The sequence below is a fragment of the Anolis carolinensis genome, chromosome 3 (assembly GCF_035594765.1).
Source record: "Anolis carolinensis isolate JA03-04 chromosome 3, rAnoCar3.1.pri, whole genome shotgun sequence".
NCBI lineage: Eukaryota > Metazoa > Chordata > Lepidosauria > Squamata > Dactyloidae > Anolis > Anolis carolinensis.
The window spans coordinates 182,557,441-182,573,960 of record NC_085843.1 but is presented as its reverse complement, the minus strand read 5'-3'; the positions used below and the strand labels follow the sequence as shown (position 1 = coordinate 182,573,960).

Below are 16,520 nucleotides of genomic sequence, written 5' to 3'. Positions count from 1 at the left end.
TCTATGTGGGGGTAGTTTCTCGGCTTCCTTTTCATTGAAAACATCCCAAAAGTCCAAATATTTCTTGGGCAAGGTGATGATGGGCTCTGCGTCTGTGGCTTGGCAGACCTTGGCTACTAGACAATGGTTTTGGCAATATCTGGAGGCGAACTGCAGTTCTCTGTTGGACCAGGAGATGTTTGGGTCGTGGAGCGTCAGCCATGGAATTCCCAAAATCACAGGGAAGTGGGGAACCTCGGTAACGAAGAAAGAAATTTCTTCCATGTGTTCTCTTATCCACATTCTGGTGGGTTCAGTCCATTGGCTTACTGGACCTGTCTTTAGGGGTCGGCCATCTATGGCCTGCACCACCCGGGCATTCTTGAAATCATGATATTGTAATCCCAGAGAGTCGGCATACTCTCTATCGATGAAATTGTTTGTTGCCCCTGAGTCTATCATGGCATGGATCATGACGGGTCCTTTTTTCGCTGACCACAGCGTGACCACCAGGAGGAATAGGACCCCGGTTTGCGGCTCTTGAGTGGGGTTTTTGACCGGGTTGGCGAGCCTCTCTACGCCCGGTCGCTGGCTTCCCCCGCCGGCTTTGCTCCAGCCGCCCCGGCCGCCTCCGCCTCCGCGGAGGATGCCGCCGCCAGGCGGGCGGCGGGCTTCTTTTTGGCTGGACATTCTCTGGCGAAGTGGCCCCCATTCCCGCAGTACCAACACAGATTCAAACGTTGGCGGCGGGCCTTTTCGGCAACATCTAGTCTGGGGTGCACATTGCCCAGCTGCATCGGCTCCTCCTCGCTTCCCATGTGGTTTGGGGCTGGCGGTGGGGATCTCCATACTGGACGTGGCTGAACACTGGCAGAAGCGGGAGGTTTCACTCCGGCTCTTCCACTCTGGCCTCGGAGCCACTGCTTTTTGTTGGCAAGCAGGGCTTCGGCTCGCAAACACTGGTTGATGAGTCTCTCAAGAGTCCCTGGGGGATCCACCTTAGAGATCTCTTCCTGCATCTCGAAGTTGAGGCCCTCGCGAAACTGTCCTCTAAGGGCTATATCGTTCCAGCCGGTGCTCTGAGCCAGCACCCGGAACTCGGCTATGTACCGGGACAACGGCCTGTCCCCTTGGAAGAGACGCCGGAGTTTTTGGCCGGCCGCCTCCTCGTCGTCCTCGATCCCCCAAGTCCTTCTAAGGTGATTCAAGAAATTTTGCGCGGTGCTTAGATGCGTGGAACCCGCATCAAATAGTGCCGTCGCCCAAGTGGCCACAGACCCATCTAGGAGACTGTAGATCCACGCCACCTTGACCTCTTCTTGGGAAAACTCGGCTTGGCGGGCTTCTAAGTACGCCTGGCACTGGCGATGGAAAACATGAACCTTGGAGCCTTCTCCAGAAAACTTGGTTGGTAGCGCTAGGGCAGGGAGACGGGCTCCGCGTTCCTTCAAGCCCTGTATTTCTCCCTCCTGCGTACGGAGTGTATCTCGGATTCTATTGAATTCATCTTGGGAAATGGTGTAACTGGCTGGTTGAGCCTCCGCTCCGGTTCCTGTAGACATTCTGGCCTTAGGTTAATTGGTGCTTAAGGTGGCGGAGTCAAACTGTCAGGACCCAGGCTGCAGAGCACCAATAACCTTACACAGAGGCCAGAATCTATCTAATATCTTTATTAAAGAAATATATAAAGTCAATAAAAACAAGTGAAGAATATAGTCCAGAAGCAGACCTTTCAGATAAGGTCAAATATAGTCCAGAAATGTATTGTCCAATATAAGATATTAGAGTTCAAAGTTTTAATCCACTTGACCGAAACACACACTTTGCCAAGCAATAGTGTGGGGAAACAACAGAGTCTTTATAGTCCAATGAAGCTTGACAACAAGGCTGGAATTAAACTTGATTCTTGACTTGATCCAAGACTTAAAACGAGGCAAACATGAAGCATGAAACAAAGTCCGTTGCAAAACCGTGAGACAAGGCAAGACTTGAAACTTGATCCGGGAAGCAAGGAACTGGGATTACGAAGTCCACACACGATCTCTCTCCTCAAGCTGATCAATTGACTCCGCAAAGTTTCCCTTGCGACAAACACCTATATTGGGTCTCGTTTTCCCGCCAACAGAACTCTTTCCCTAGAGAACGAGAAGCGAAACCCAACTCTGTCCAGATGCATGACTCCTTAGAATTTCCCAAGGGAAGCAGACCTAATCAGCCATTTGTTTGACAGCGATTCTCAGTCTTCTGCGATTAGCCTCTCTGACTCCCCTATCTTTGGTATAATTGTCCCTCCGGGAAAACGGGGGGGGGGGGAGTTCTGCCCAAGGCCTGTTTGGCTGAATTCTTGAGGGCAAACGTCAACATCCTGCAGGTGAAGAGACTCCGGCTCTTGCTGAACCGGTGAAAATCCCATGTTTTCCTCTTCGTCTGCCACAATAGTACTAGGAACAGAACTACAAGGCCCATGAGTCATCACAGACTTATGGCATCCCTAATTGACCCTATCATGAGGGAAGCTGAATTTATTTGGAGGGGGGTTGCTCTTGTCATCCTCTGAGGCTGAGAGTGTGTGATTTTCTTAAGGTCATCCAGTGACTTTCCATGGCTGATCAGGGATTAGAACCTTGGTCTCCCAAAGTCCTAGTCCAATACTGAAACTGTTGTGGTAATCTCTGAGTGGTTAGACTCAATTTAACCCTCTCTGGGGGAGATTCCACCAAAAATCAGCAGAGTAGCAAAAGCAAAGCTTTCAAATGCAGCAGTTACTTACACAGGGCGAGCAAAGAGAAGCCTTTGACCATTTAGGATTGCAATGTACTGCAGAATCTCAATAAAAGTTCAAAAAGTATTTATTCAGGTAAAAAGAACTCCATTGTAGATAGAAAGGCTTGGGAGCTGTCTAGTCTACTCTAGACTAGTTTCTAAGGAAAAATAACAAAGGAAAAATAACAAACATCTAAATAGTTACATCTTGCCAGGAGAGATGGCAGGACGTGTTGTTAGCTTGAAGAACAAAGGGAGAAGAGAGAACCAAAATGGTTCCAACCTCATGGTCCAGTTTATTGGGGCCATAAAAGACATTCTGACCAATGAGAAATTAGTGTCCCTGGAGAGTCACATTTCTGCTAACTTCAAAGTAAAGGATGTGACATATACAGGATAGAGTGAAACACAGTAAAGCCTGTCTAGGCATGCTTTGGATTCCCTCAATCTAACTCTATCATCTATCTAACTACATCTAGACTTGAGTAGTCCAGGATAATTCCCAACAGAAACGACTATACCACCCTGGCTCTCTAGTGTGAACCAGACACCTGTAATAATCTTCCCTCTCTGTGTCAGGCTCCTTGGATTCTACTAGCACTCTTGTAACACTAAGGACTTTGACACATTACTGAAGTCCCTTGGATCATGGTGAATCGGTGGGGCAGCCGGGCAATCCCGGCACCCCGCACACTGCCTCGCCAGCAGTGATGTTTACCCATCACATGTGGGGTAGTGTTGCTGTATGGCTTCCCCTTGCACTGGCCCTGTGATTCTTTATGGAACATGGGAAGCCTCCTGTGGTCTGGGCCAAGCATTCTAGGATGCTTGCACCCCAGTTCACCAATGGAGCTCCACCAGAGGTCAGCCTGCATCATGTGATGGGTGGCGTGGGGCTCCATCTATCAGCTGTGCTGCAAGTGTCCTAGGATGCTTGCAGCCCATCATAGGATGAGGTCATAAGAGTGCCTTTTTTATCCAAGTGGCAGTGTCCATCTATGTAAGAAACCCTCCTAGGAACCAACATCAGAAGAGATTTCCTGCACGACTTGACTTACTGTGATAAAGATTAATTGTTCAGGGAGAAAACAGTGGCATCTTTTCCAGAATTTTGCAAGTATACAATTCATTCAAAGACTTTTCCAGCTGCAGATCATTTAGATGTTTGGAAGACTTTCAGGAGGACATAAGCAACACTCTCTGATCCATCCTATTTAATATTCTATTTCCAAGGGCAGAAAAGAGAGCCATGGGATGTAAGCTCTGTCCTTTGTTCTCATCATCTTGCACTTGGATGTATACTGTTTTGAACATGGCAGTTTGTTTGCTTATTAATTGCATATCATACCTTTCCATGAGAATATGCCTAGGATTCTATGGCTCTCACGTGCTGATAGAAGTATTTCTTGTGGGTCTTTTTAGTGCTAATTAAATTAAATTCAGCTGTGAGCTGTGTTACCAAACTCTGGAAGTGAGTTCCATGAGTTAGATGTGGATTATGCGAACTTGTCATTTCCTTTTCCCAATCAATTTATGGAAGATGTCCCAAGTTGTATTTTTCCAAGGTAATTATAAATGTGATCCATTATTTGTTCAACGTTGTTCTTGTCCTCTTTAATCATCTGATTTTGCTTTACTATTTTTCATAGGAAAGATACTTTGGTCTCTTGATAGTTCAAGTTGTCCTTTATGTGAACTATTCCTATTTCTGAAAAATCTTTTTTCATATGAGATATCCTAAATTGTACACAATGTTCTAAATATGGTCACAGTCAGTTTTATATGAAAGCATCATTATATGTGGTGTTCTTATTTTCATTATTTTTAAAAATAATTCTTAATATCAGCTTTGGCTTTTTCAGTATTGATTTGCATCTCCTCTTCATTCCCATGGATCTTATACAGGAAAACTTAGATTATATACTAGGTTTCATTAGTCTGTTTCTGGCAGTGTGGAAGAAGGATAACAATCATTGGCATTTGTATTGCATCTAAACTGCTCCAACCATCTCACGCCATTATTTCAAAAAGTTGACAGCCCTATAAGGTAGGCCAATATTAGCATAATATTACAGATATGGTTAAGATAGAGAGGCTTGCTTGAAGCCATTTTATCCAAGGAATAGGTAAAATTTGAAACACAGACCTTTTCCATAATGGCTTATTTTTCTTAGCCATGGAGAAATGGCAGTTGCCTGGTGTTCTGGGAATATGGGGATAGCTAAAGACATTGAAACAGGAAAGAAAGAAATCAACTCCTCACACAACCTGTGTTTGCAGCTCCACCAGGATTTTAAAAATATTTTTTGGATACCATTTCCAATCCATGCATTTAAATGAGTTGTTAGTCAACCATATATTCGAACATCCTCAACATTTCCATCAAATAGTCAGGCACTTAGTCTGATTCACAGCAGGAATCAGACACCCTTCAAAAAGTGAAGGAATCTTTTTGGCAATTTTGAAACATTCAAATCCTATTAATTCCAATGACAGTTATCCTCTATGTCACTTGAGGCAGCTGCACTTTTTCCCCCCCAGTGTTCACGGCTTTCAAAAGAAGTGTACATGGATATGTGTGTGTGTTGATGCCTAGGCCTTGTGCCCATGGAGTGTTTTTTTTTAAAAAAGTTGAGAATCTGTTTAATATCTTCTAAAGCCAAGCATTGCATCATTAGTTACAGATAAAGTAATAGTTGGGAAGTGGGGAGAAACATTCTTTAAGCTTTTAAAGTCCTTGAATTATTTTGCATATTATCTTTTTTAAATAAAAGGATCATAGGTAGGAGAAAGATGTCCTTGAATAAATTGGTGTGGTCAGAGGCAAAAGATAATGCACATTCATAACTGTGCAGAAGAGAGGATATGAGGATTTCAGCAAATGAAGCAAGCCACATGTACTGAAAGCCCTTTTCACTGAAAGCCCAAACAATCTTACACACTGCATCATAGCTGTATAGACTAGATTTACTAGGTAGTGTGGCATAAATCCAGCACCTACTACTCAGAGGGGCAGAATACAGCAGTCACAAGTTCTCACCTGGCATATCAAGGCAAGATGATAGCATAGGAGGCATCTCCTGAAATCAGCAGGTAAGAAAGTGGTGAAGTGCTAGAAAGTTCACCACAGGAGCATAGTTATGTTTTGTTCCACATTGGTAGAGCTGTAGGGTTGGTTAACAGAAAGTGAAAGGCCATACAAAATTTAAAAAGTCCTTGATTGTTGTTATTCGTTTTACATCTTAAATCTGGAATCCCAGAAAAAACCTTACATGTATAGGTCAAATCCTGAGACCATGCAATCTCCAAATATCCCACTTGCTTAGATTAGAGTGCACGATTTCTCCAACATACATGACATGCCCATTGCAGTTTACATTTGTTACTTCTGACCACTTTTCACTTATGAGCATAGATGCAAAGAAAAGAAACACATGATTTGTCATTTCAGTTTTTCTGTAATCTTTGGACTATCATAACACACACCTTCAGTTCTGTAGTGTCTGCAGTTAAGAAGGTAGACTGCTTGACAAGAAGAGATGAGTAGATATAAAGCTGCTCGTATCTAAAAAAAAATCTTTTCTCATTCTTTTTAGGAGATGGGAACATAAATATGACTGTTAGTATGATTAATATTCAGCCATGTATAAAAATAAAAAATGATACAGGCTGCATTTAACCCTGGAGCCATTGTATCTAAAATCAGGAAAAAATGTAGAAATAATGTTCTATTAAAAACACTGTGTATATGTCAAAGTTTTATATGTACACAACTCTTTATGATATTTTTGGTGAAATGTCCAAAACACAAATTGTATACATACAATGCATTCAGGAATATAGTCCAGGGTTGTGCACCCCCTGTACCCCTTCATTCATTGCACAGTCTTACAAATGTCACCCTCTTGCCCCTGATATCTTGATCAGGATCTCCCATGTTCATACAGAATCATAGAATAATAGAGTTAGAAAAGATCACATGGGCCAATCAGTCCAATGCCACAGGCCGGGTTGTGGTGCAGGCTGGTTAGCAGCCAGCTGCAACAAATCACTCTGACCAAGAGGTCATGAGTTTGAGGCCAGTCTGTGCCTGCATCTGTCTCTGTGTCGGTTCTATGTTATGGCATTGAATGTTTGCCTTATATGTGCAATGTGATCCGCCCTGAGTCCCCTTCGGGGTGAGGACAGAATATAAATACTGTAAATAAATAAATAAATAAACCCCTGCCATGCAGGAAAAATACAATCAAAGTACCCTTGACAGATGACCATCCAGCATATGTTTAAAAAATCTTCAAGAAAGGAGTTTCTGCCACATTCCGGAGCAGAAAGTTCCTCTGTTGAACCGCTCTCACAGTCAGGAAGTTCTGAATGTTAAAGTGGAATCTCCTTTGCTGTAATTTGAACCCATTGCACCGAGTCTTTGTCTCCAGGGCAGCAGAAAACAAGTCTGCTCCCTTTTCCTTATGACAACCTTTTCAAATATTTGAACAGGGTGATGATCATGTCTCCTTTCAATCTTCTTTTCTGTAGATTAAAGATTCCCAGCTCTTTAAGCTACTCCTCATAGGACATGGTCTCCAGACCTATAGTCACCCTCCTCTGGACACCTTCTAGTTTGCCAATATCTCTCTATAGCAGTGGTTCCCAACCTTTGGGCCTCTAGGTGTTTTGGACTTCAGCTCCCAGAAATGCCAGTCATCATTTAGGAACTGTGGGAGCTGAAGTCCAAAACACTTGGAGGCCCAAAAGGTTGGGAACCACTACTATAGAGAGAGATTGACGAACTAGAAGGTGCTCTATAGCATCCCCACTCTCAAGCCTCCAGTGGCCTAGGGGATAAAAGCCTCATGACTTGAAGGTTGGGTTGCTGACCTGAAAGCTGCCAGGTTCAAATCCCACCCGAGGAGAACGCGGATGAGCTCCCTCTTTCAGCTCCAGCTCCATGCGGGGACATGAGAGAAGCCTCCCACAAGGATGGTAAAACATCAACACATCCAGGCGTCCCCTGGGCAACGTCCTTGCAGACAGCCAATTCTCTCACTCCAGAAGCAACTCCGGTTGCTCCTGACACACACACAAAAAAACCTCTCAAGCCTTTTTGTGGTTCACACAGTAAGGTGAGTGGGCAGTATTTCTGAGCTGGATTCCTCTGGTCTGCTGCTGATTTCGATACATACAGTTTCCAGAAGCACTGTTATCTCTGCAACATTGCTTCCTCTTTTTTTGCATACCCTGTTTCCCCGAAAATAAGACATCCCCAGAAAATAAGACCTAGTAGAGGTTTTGCTGAATTGCTAAATATAAGGCCTCCCCCGAAAGTAAGACCTAGCAAAGTTATTGTTTGGAAGCATGCCTGCCAAACAGAACACCAGAGCATGCAGGATCGGTAAATGTACGTACCATAGAAATACGTACATGGAAATATTGGTAGTAACAAGAAATTCTTGAAAGGATTCAGTTTGTCTAGTTATGCTGGTTTGTGATGACAACTACTGTACAGTGTATAATAAATGTTCATTTTTTTGTTCAACAATAAATGTGAATTCTTTTTCATGGAAAAATTAGACATCCCCTGAAAATAAGACCTAGCACATCTTTGGGAGCAAAAATTAATATAAGACACTGTCTTATTTTCGGGGAAACACGGTATCATGGTTTATCTCCACTTTGGAAGAACAATATTCAAACTCCTTGGAATCATTGGGTGTGGATGATTTTTTGTCCTTGAGGATGCAGCAGTATAAATGATATGGGAAGGCCTGTAAAAAAACCCTCACATATATTTATTTATGAACTACCTTTTATATTAATGATTAAGTTGCTGGCCTACCTCATTATTTAAGGTTTTGGGGTGTGGATTTTTCACATGGTTGTCTTTATGCTCAGCAATACTGTTAAAATAATTTTTGTTCTTTTTGTGTTAAACCTGGATTATATAGAAGGCTTCTGTAACAAGGACATGACTTAACTTCATTTAGAGCTATGGGCGCCTCCGTGATGTCCATTTCCCAATGCCATAAAATAGCCATAAATCAGGAGAAATGGCTGAACAACTTAAAGCACTTGAAATGAGCTTTTGAGTGTTCTGCTTACAGGAGTGTCAGTCCATCACAGAGTAAATCATCAGCTTGTCCTTAAACCTTCACTGCATCAGTGACATCCTTCTGCTCTATTGGTTGTGGGCTTGGTTGTTCATCATTACTCTCAGCTCCATATTTGATGCCTACTTTGTTTTGATGTTGCCTGAGTAAATGCAAGGCTCCCCCCTCCCCATTACCTAGTCACTGAATTCCTTAGTAACCACAAATACCATAATCACAAGAGCTGTTTGTTTAGCCAATATGCTTTAGGTTGGTTTGAATTTCTTTAATGGCATCCCCACAACATTATTCTGATTACTTTTAAAAACAAGATGAGCTTCATATTCCACTAATGATGGGGCAGTGTGATCCTCCAGAGTTCTCGGAAGACGGAAGTCCTTTGTGTGTCTAAGGGACGGGGTCACCTTATTTTTTTTTTTTAACAAAACCTTAAGAATTCTGATGATTTTATGTGATTTTTTTCTCAGGTTTTATTTGGCATTTTCTTTCAACTATGTTCATGTTCTGGTCTTTGTGTATCAATCTTATGAACTAATTGAGATGTCAAGGAAAAGATCTATCCATACATGCCATCGTTCAAATATTTTGATGCCACATATTGATTTTATAAAAAGTGGTGAATCAGAGGGTGGTACAGCTGTTTCTTGCTTCCTCCCTAAAAAATAAAACAAAAAGGTTAAAAATATATTTTTTAAAAGATGGATGACGTGGTATCTTAACATTGTTGATTTTTGTGAAATAGTCATCCTCTGCATATTTGTGGTCTTTTTGTATCAGCTTTACTCAGCCATGACATTATTCCTTCAACATTTTATTTTATTGCCTTTTTGTATCAGTTTCACACTCAATCATACATAATTTTGCAACTCATTTATCAAATTAAAAAATACATATAATGTGTTTATAATTATAGTTACCATATAAAAAGCTCATATGTTTATAAAAATATTACAGAAAGACTTTATATTGGAAAAAGTCTGTAAAATATGTACAGTGTGCCCTCACTTTTCGCGGGGGTTAGGTTCCAGGCCTGCCCGCGAAAAGTGAAAAACCACAAAGTAGTGGCACTCTATTTATTTCAATAAATATAGTCCCCCGCCCCCCCCTCTTTTCCTCTTTTAATATATTGTACTGTCTTCCTTGTTGTTCCTGAGGCGATGAGGCGCAGGCAGGGCCTACTGAGGAGGAAGCGCGGGCTGGGTCATGTGCCTCAAACTGAGTGCCAGATGGGAAAATCCGCGAAACAGCAAATCCGCAGAACCCGAACTGCAGATTAGCGAGGGAGCATGTATATCAAGTGAAATTGTGTACACGAAGGTGTTCGTTGGAATTTTTGACACAAAATATATACAGATGTTATGTATTTAAAAGAATAGAATGATGGCCTTATCATAAGACTAGAAATAAACAAGGAGAGAAATGCAAACTGCCAAATTTATCCTATCCTAAATAGGTTCACTTTAGGGTCTCCATCAGGCATAAATAACTTGAAGTCACACAATAACAAACCGAAAATACATTCCTATATGTGTCTTCCTATCAATAAGCCAATTTAATGAGGTACGTAATTCTCAGATAAATGAGATGTAGCATTCCAATCTTAATTTTGTACAAACAAAATTACAAATATATTCACTGCTAAGAAAATAGTCAAAACAGCTGTACCATATGATATCTGTTTATAAAGCAAAATCTTATGAAATCTATGAAATCTATGAATCTATGAAATATTTGGGAATTGGTATTATTTAAATGTAGTTCATCCTCTTGGCTTTCCTGGGCCACTTTGGAAGAACAAGAATTTCCTTGGGCCACATTTAAAATATGCCAATACTAATGATTACTGATGAGAAAAAAAAGTCTTATGTATAATTTTCATGATATATTCCACCCCAGATAAACAATAAATAAAGAAATAAAAATTGGGGATTTCCTAATTATGCACTGTCCCATTTGAAAGATCTTTAAAAATGATCGAATAGGTCTTCTGGCTGAACTGTTTGCAATAATAAATGTGAATTACAGATAATACTCTGGTATTTGCAGATGTAACATACTTTGATTATTCCATTCTGTTGCTGTCTACAAGGTTTGCGCTCAGTAACCATGCTATTGAGTTACACCCCCCCCCCACCCCAAAAAATCTCATAATGTTTTAAGTAAGTTTATGATTTTGTGTTGGGCTGAATTCCTAGATGTCTTGGACTGTACGGGGCCCACTGGCTGCAAGTTGGACAAGCCTGTTGTAGATGGTTTTACATAAAGCTTTTTATCTTACACATTTGTAAGTCAAAACTTGTCTTTCAAACTCATTCTACTGGTTTTGAATGAAAAAAGTTCAAATCTCTCTTTCTCTTTCTATCTCTCTCTCTCTCTCTCTCTGGCAGAAATCACCCACAAGAAAACTATATGTGGCTGCAGTTGTCCTGCGTTTGTTTTTCTGCTGTATAAAATTGACAAATTTCAATTCTGTCTCTAGTTCTTCATACTGTAGAATCAATCCCAATGTAGTGCTTCTGTCATATGGCCCCTTGTCACTATCAGCATTTTGTCAACGGTGTTAGAATTTTGGCATTCTCATTTCAATGTTACGTTATTTGAATGCTATCTGAGTGATTCTCAAGAAAGTGGCATAATTCAAGATCTATTGTCTTTTGAAAATGTCCTGTCCATCACAGCTATGTCATATCTAGGATTCGTGTTTAGCCATCTTTCCAACAATTGACGTCAAGAGAGAGAGGGAGGGAGGGAGGGAGGGAGGGAGGGAGAGAGAGAGAGAGAGAGAGAGAGAGAGAGAGAGAGAGAGAGAGGCCTTCAGATGGTAATTGTTTTCTGTCACTAGCTACCCAGGATAAATTTGAACCATTGACCTGGAGGTGAGAGCCTCCTTATCCCATTAGCTTTCTCCTAAGTTTGTTATCACATGGCATTGTGACAAAGATATGCATGTGCTTTCACATTTAAATGAAAAAAGTGTTCTCAAATAAGATGTAGCTTTTATCAATTTACTTATTTGGGCTTGAAAGAAGGCCCTAGTTCTAAATTTTAGTCCTGCTTTGCACACTTGGAAATGCCTAAATGGCTGCAATTATAGAGCGCAAAATCAAATTCCTGTTAACTCTTGAAGAAGCAAGAATATTCCCAGTTATCTCTCCTTCTATTAAGAGTAACAGCTATCTAATGATATTTGCACATGATAACTATGAGTGGAAAGTGCCCTATTAGGTGCTTGAAAGTTAAGTAAATTTGAGCATAAGCATAATTGAGATCATTTTCTACATTATAGGTCTGAAGTTCAATAATGAACCCACCACTAGCTCGAGAATTTAATGCAATTAATTATAGCTATTTTGTCCTCTGCAGGAAGAAGCCAGGATTCTTTCTGGAGCATTTTCCACATTGAAAATGCAACCTTTGTGAAGGAAAAACTGGGTAGTTATTCTTGTGGTGTACACACACCTCTAAAGATGCTTCTGTAATTTGTATAAAGTTTATTTCTGTCCCCAGATGTCGGCAACTGGAATCTACATAAATATATTTTGTGTAAATCTGTCAGCAGCTGCTTTCCGTTCAGGTTCCTCCAGATATTAGCTTGTCTTTGAGTTTATGACAAAGTTAAAAATTATTCATTAAACTGACCTGCAGTATATTCAGTAACTGGAAAATTGCCTTGCAGTTCTATTTGGTTTGTAGATGTGATCACGAGTAAATTTTTAACTTAATTAATTGGCCGTTTCTGTTGACAAGAAATTTATGTGGTAATAATTTGCTCGAAATAGATGCCGACTGTAGGAAATGAGATATCCATCATAGGCTTGTGTTCCACCAGCTGCACAGTGGCTATTATGAAAGTATTTCAGCTTGCAACGACCACACTGTTTGTGCAGTCAGGATTATATATACCCACGATCCATTGCCTGCCTGAGAGGCGCTCATGGAGGTCTATGATAACAAAGACTTTGTGATTTATGGCTTGCTGTGAAAGCAGAGCTTGATGAGATTAAACAATTTCATAGCACAAGTGTTTCTTAAGACCTGATTTGTAGTTGCAAGCTGATGGTAAATCACATTTATATATCCGAAAGCATGCTCAGCAGAGAAGTGCAATTACAGTTTAAGACAGCTACTTTTTATTTAATTTTTATCCTGGTTTTGTCTCTTTTATAACCTCTTTGTCTGCAAACCATTCACCTTCACAAGTCCTTTCCTCTGGTTGGAAGGCCAAGAGACTGAACTCATAGATGTTTCTGGAGCCTTATGTCCTCACTTATGAAAAGCAGTGAGGCATTTCGCAGCAGCTTTTACTGGAGCCGACTGTCTCTGAACTGGCTTCGGCTGCATTTCCTGGCTCAGCTTCATGTCAAATGTCAGGAGAGGGGGAGTCCTTCTCACTTTTAACCAATTGTGAATCAGACAGCAACACTTCTAAATGTGAGTGATTAACATACAAAGGATCAGCAAGAGGCACACTATACACAATGAAGCAAAATGTCTTCAGACAGTTAGAGAAAAAATGTTTAAATATTTCATCTGTGTCTGCATTGGAATGGCAAAGAAACTGATATAAATGATTTTTTTTTTCATGTCAGGAGCAACCAGAGTTGCTTCTGGAGTGAGAGAATTGGCCGTCTGCAAGGACGTTGCCCAGGGGACACCCGGATGTTTTGATGTTTTACCATCCCTGTGGGAGGCTTCTCTCATGTCCCCGCATGGAGCTAGAGCTGATAGAGGGAGCTCATCCGCGCTCTCCCCGGGTGGGATTCGAACCTGGCAGCCTTCAGGTCAGCAACCCAACCTTCAAGTCACAAGGCTTGTATCCCCTAGGCCACCGGAGGCTCCATATATAAATGATGATAACTTCTGCAAGATTCTGAGGAGCTCCTGCTAAGCCATTGAATTGTTGGGACTGTATATAGAATTTATATTGTACATGGCTTCATAGACAACAGCACACTTCATATGCTCCCCAGTGGTACCACTGAAGGAGAGGCAAGAATGTAGGTGGGGACAAAGAAGGGACTCAATGCATTTCCAATTGCTGGGAGGAGTATTTTTTATATCCTGTGTTAAATTTCTGAAAGAGAAATGGTGGCATAGTGTGTATATGTGTTTGTATATAATACTTCTTCAAATAATCATGTGTAGAATTACATCATTGTTACAGTTGCCATCTATTTAAATGTTTCATAAGGTAAAGGTTTCCCCTGACATTAAGTCCAGTCATGTCTGACTCTGGGGGTTGGTGCTCATCTCCATTTCTAAGCCGAATAGCCGGAGTTGTCCATAGACACCTCCAAGGTCATGTGGCCGGCATGACTGTATGGAGCGCCGTTACCTTCCCACCAGAACGGTACCTGGGGGCTCCATAAATGTTTCATAGTGATATGCAAAAACTAAAGGGGAGCAACCCGATGTGAGAGCAGCCAAAACAGTAGGTCTCAGATCTCACTCCTCAGCTTTCCCTGGGCAAAACACCATAGCCCTCAAGAGAAACCTAACATAAATCTAAGTTGTTCATAGTTCAGCTATCCAAGGATGTCTACCCTCAAGCCTCATGGCCTCTAGCTTTAACACCAGCTCCAACAATGGTAATTGCACACACCCCTGATCTCATGATACTCGTGGCAGTTCCATAATTCCATCCTTTACCAAATGAGTGTCATAGATGTCCACCAAACTCCTATCTTCTCCAAATACTTGTCAGTGAAAGCTTATTTAATACTCCATCCTTAGCAATTGTCAAATCCTTAGTGTAAATATAGGATAGGCAAAAAATCCCTTAATGGTGGAGGTAAGGTACTACCCAGCCCTAAACAACCAGAGAAACTACACTGTGAAAAGAGGCAGAAGGGTGGGTTGACAAAACTCAAAAAGAGAAAGAGGAAGGCAGAACAGCCTTTAAATAAATTCAGTACAGGCCCATCCCCTCTCTCCTGATTCCTGATGTAAGCACCAGGATGTCACTTATACTGGCCTCCACCTCCCATGCTGGAGGTCAGCAAAATGGCATCCCTCCAAAAGGCTTTACTAAGGATGAGGGAAATCACCTTCTGCTGTCATCCATATCCATCTGCAATATCAATATTTCAACAGGGGTCACATCATAAGCAATGCACTAGGACAAGGCTTCTTATGACTCCATCACACACACAGTAAAATCAGCATTTCTTCACATTTAAGAAATGGTAGCCCACAATGCCTTTCACATGATGCAAGCTTCAACTGTGAGTGTGAGGTATTTTGTCATTTCTAAAGTGTTGGTTTTTCTAACGATTCCTAAGCTGCTTAGCAATTGACTTATTTTTAAATCACCAGCATAGAGACAGGAAAAATGGTCAATTTCCTTGTGTGATGTTAATCCCTATTGCCCACTTTTGTTGCCTGCTTGTAAATAAAATGATGATGCTGTGTGTGGGAGGAGCCAAAATGTCCATTTCCCAGATTGTCAATGCAAAGACTTGGGGAAAGATCCATCTCCAATGCAAAGGCTCTGGGGAAAGATGAGGGTTAATTTAAAACTACATCCAACGATCTGGGGGTGATTTTTTTTAAAGATAAATAATTGAAATCCTGGAGGGACAATGGAAGGAAATTTCATGATCCTATAAAAACTGTCTAGGCAGGCCTGCTGGAAGAGATAGCTCTTTAGAGGTTTTTAAAATTCCAACAGCTCATTTAGCTGTCAGAGCTGCCCCAAGACTGTGGAATGACCTGCAGAAAGGCAGGTCATTCCACAGTCTTGGGGCAGCTGATGAAAAGGTCCTCTGGGCAGCGGTCACCAATCGGGTTCTGGCTGGTTGGAGTAACCATGCCCCAGAGAACCTAAATGTTTAGGGCAAGTTGTACGGGAGAAGGCAATCCTTTAGGTAACCAGGACCCAAACCATATAGCCCCTTTAAGGTCAAAATCTTGTACTTTGCCAGGAAACTAATTGGCAGCCATTGGAGTGATAGATGTAATATGATCACTAATAGATGTTCCTGTAACCAGTCTGGCTGTTGTATTTTGAACCAAATGGAGTTTCTGAACTTGGCACAAAGGTAGCCCAATGTAAAGCACATTGCAGAAGTCCAGCCTTGAGGTTACCAGCACTACCATCTTTAGGTCCTCCAAGTCTAGAAAGGGGTGCGGCTGGAGTATTAGCTAAAGCTGATAGTAAGCACTCCTGACCATCGCATCTACCTGGGCTGACATTTGGAGAGACAGATCCAGGAGTATTCCCAAACTGCGAGCAGAGTCTTTCAGGGGGATTGTAATCGCCTAACTGCTGTTTTTTAAAAACAGGATGGAAAGTTTCCTTCCCTGAGATCTGCATTAATAATTAGTTTTATTTGAGATGGAATTGCATCTCCCCCTGGACAACCAGCCAAGATGGAGAGGGATCAAGAAAGTCTTCCTTACTTGCCCCCAGCAGCTTGTCCACATCAACAGGAAAGTGCCACCTTAAGGAAGATGACTTAAATTTGCTTCAGTGGAAGGGCCTTGAAGGCAGTGCTGCCTTAAAAGAGGCCTGTTAAAAAGGTTTGCTAATATCCTTGAATTGGGAATTATTGCCTGCCCATGTAAGGGAAATTAAGTGGTATGCAACCACCTCTATCTTGCTGCCCCTTTCTCATGCTGCCCTTGCCTAACATGTTTTCTGAATCTCTTATGGGTGATCAGAGGACAAGCTTC

The 16,520-nt window shown here is 41.6% G+C and overlaps 1 protein-coding gene and 1 long non-coding RNA gene across 3 annotated transcripts in view; one reads left to right on the top strand and one right to left on the bottom strand.

Moving 5' to 3' along the window:
- lrmda (leucine rich melanocyte differentiation associated) overlaps positions 1-16,520 on the top strand; it is a 973,974-nt gene that overhangs the window by 739,741 nt on the left and 217,713 nt on the right. The window lies entirely within an intron of this gene.
- Positions 9,094-16,520, bottom strand: part of LOC134297687 (uncharacterized) — a 22,516-nt gene continuing 15,089 nt past the window's right edge. The window contains exon 3 of the long non-coding RNA XR_010004522.1: positions 9,094-9,501. This is a non-coding gene — a long non-coding RNA (uncharacterized LOC134297687). The remainder of the gene's footprint in view (positions 9,502-16,520) is intronic.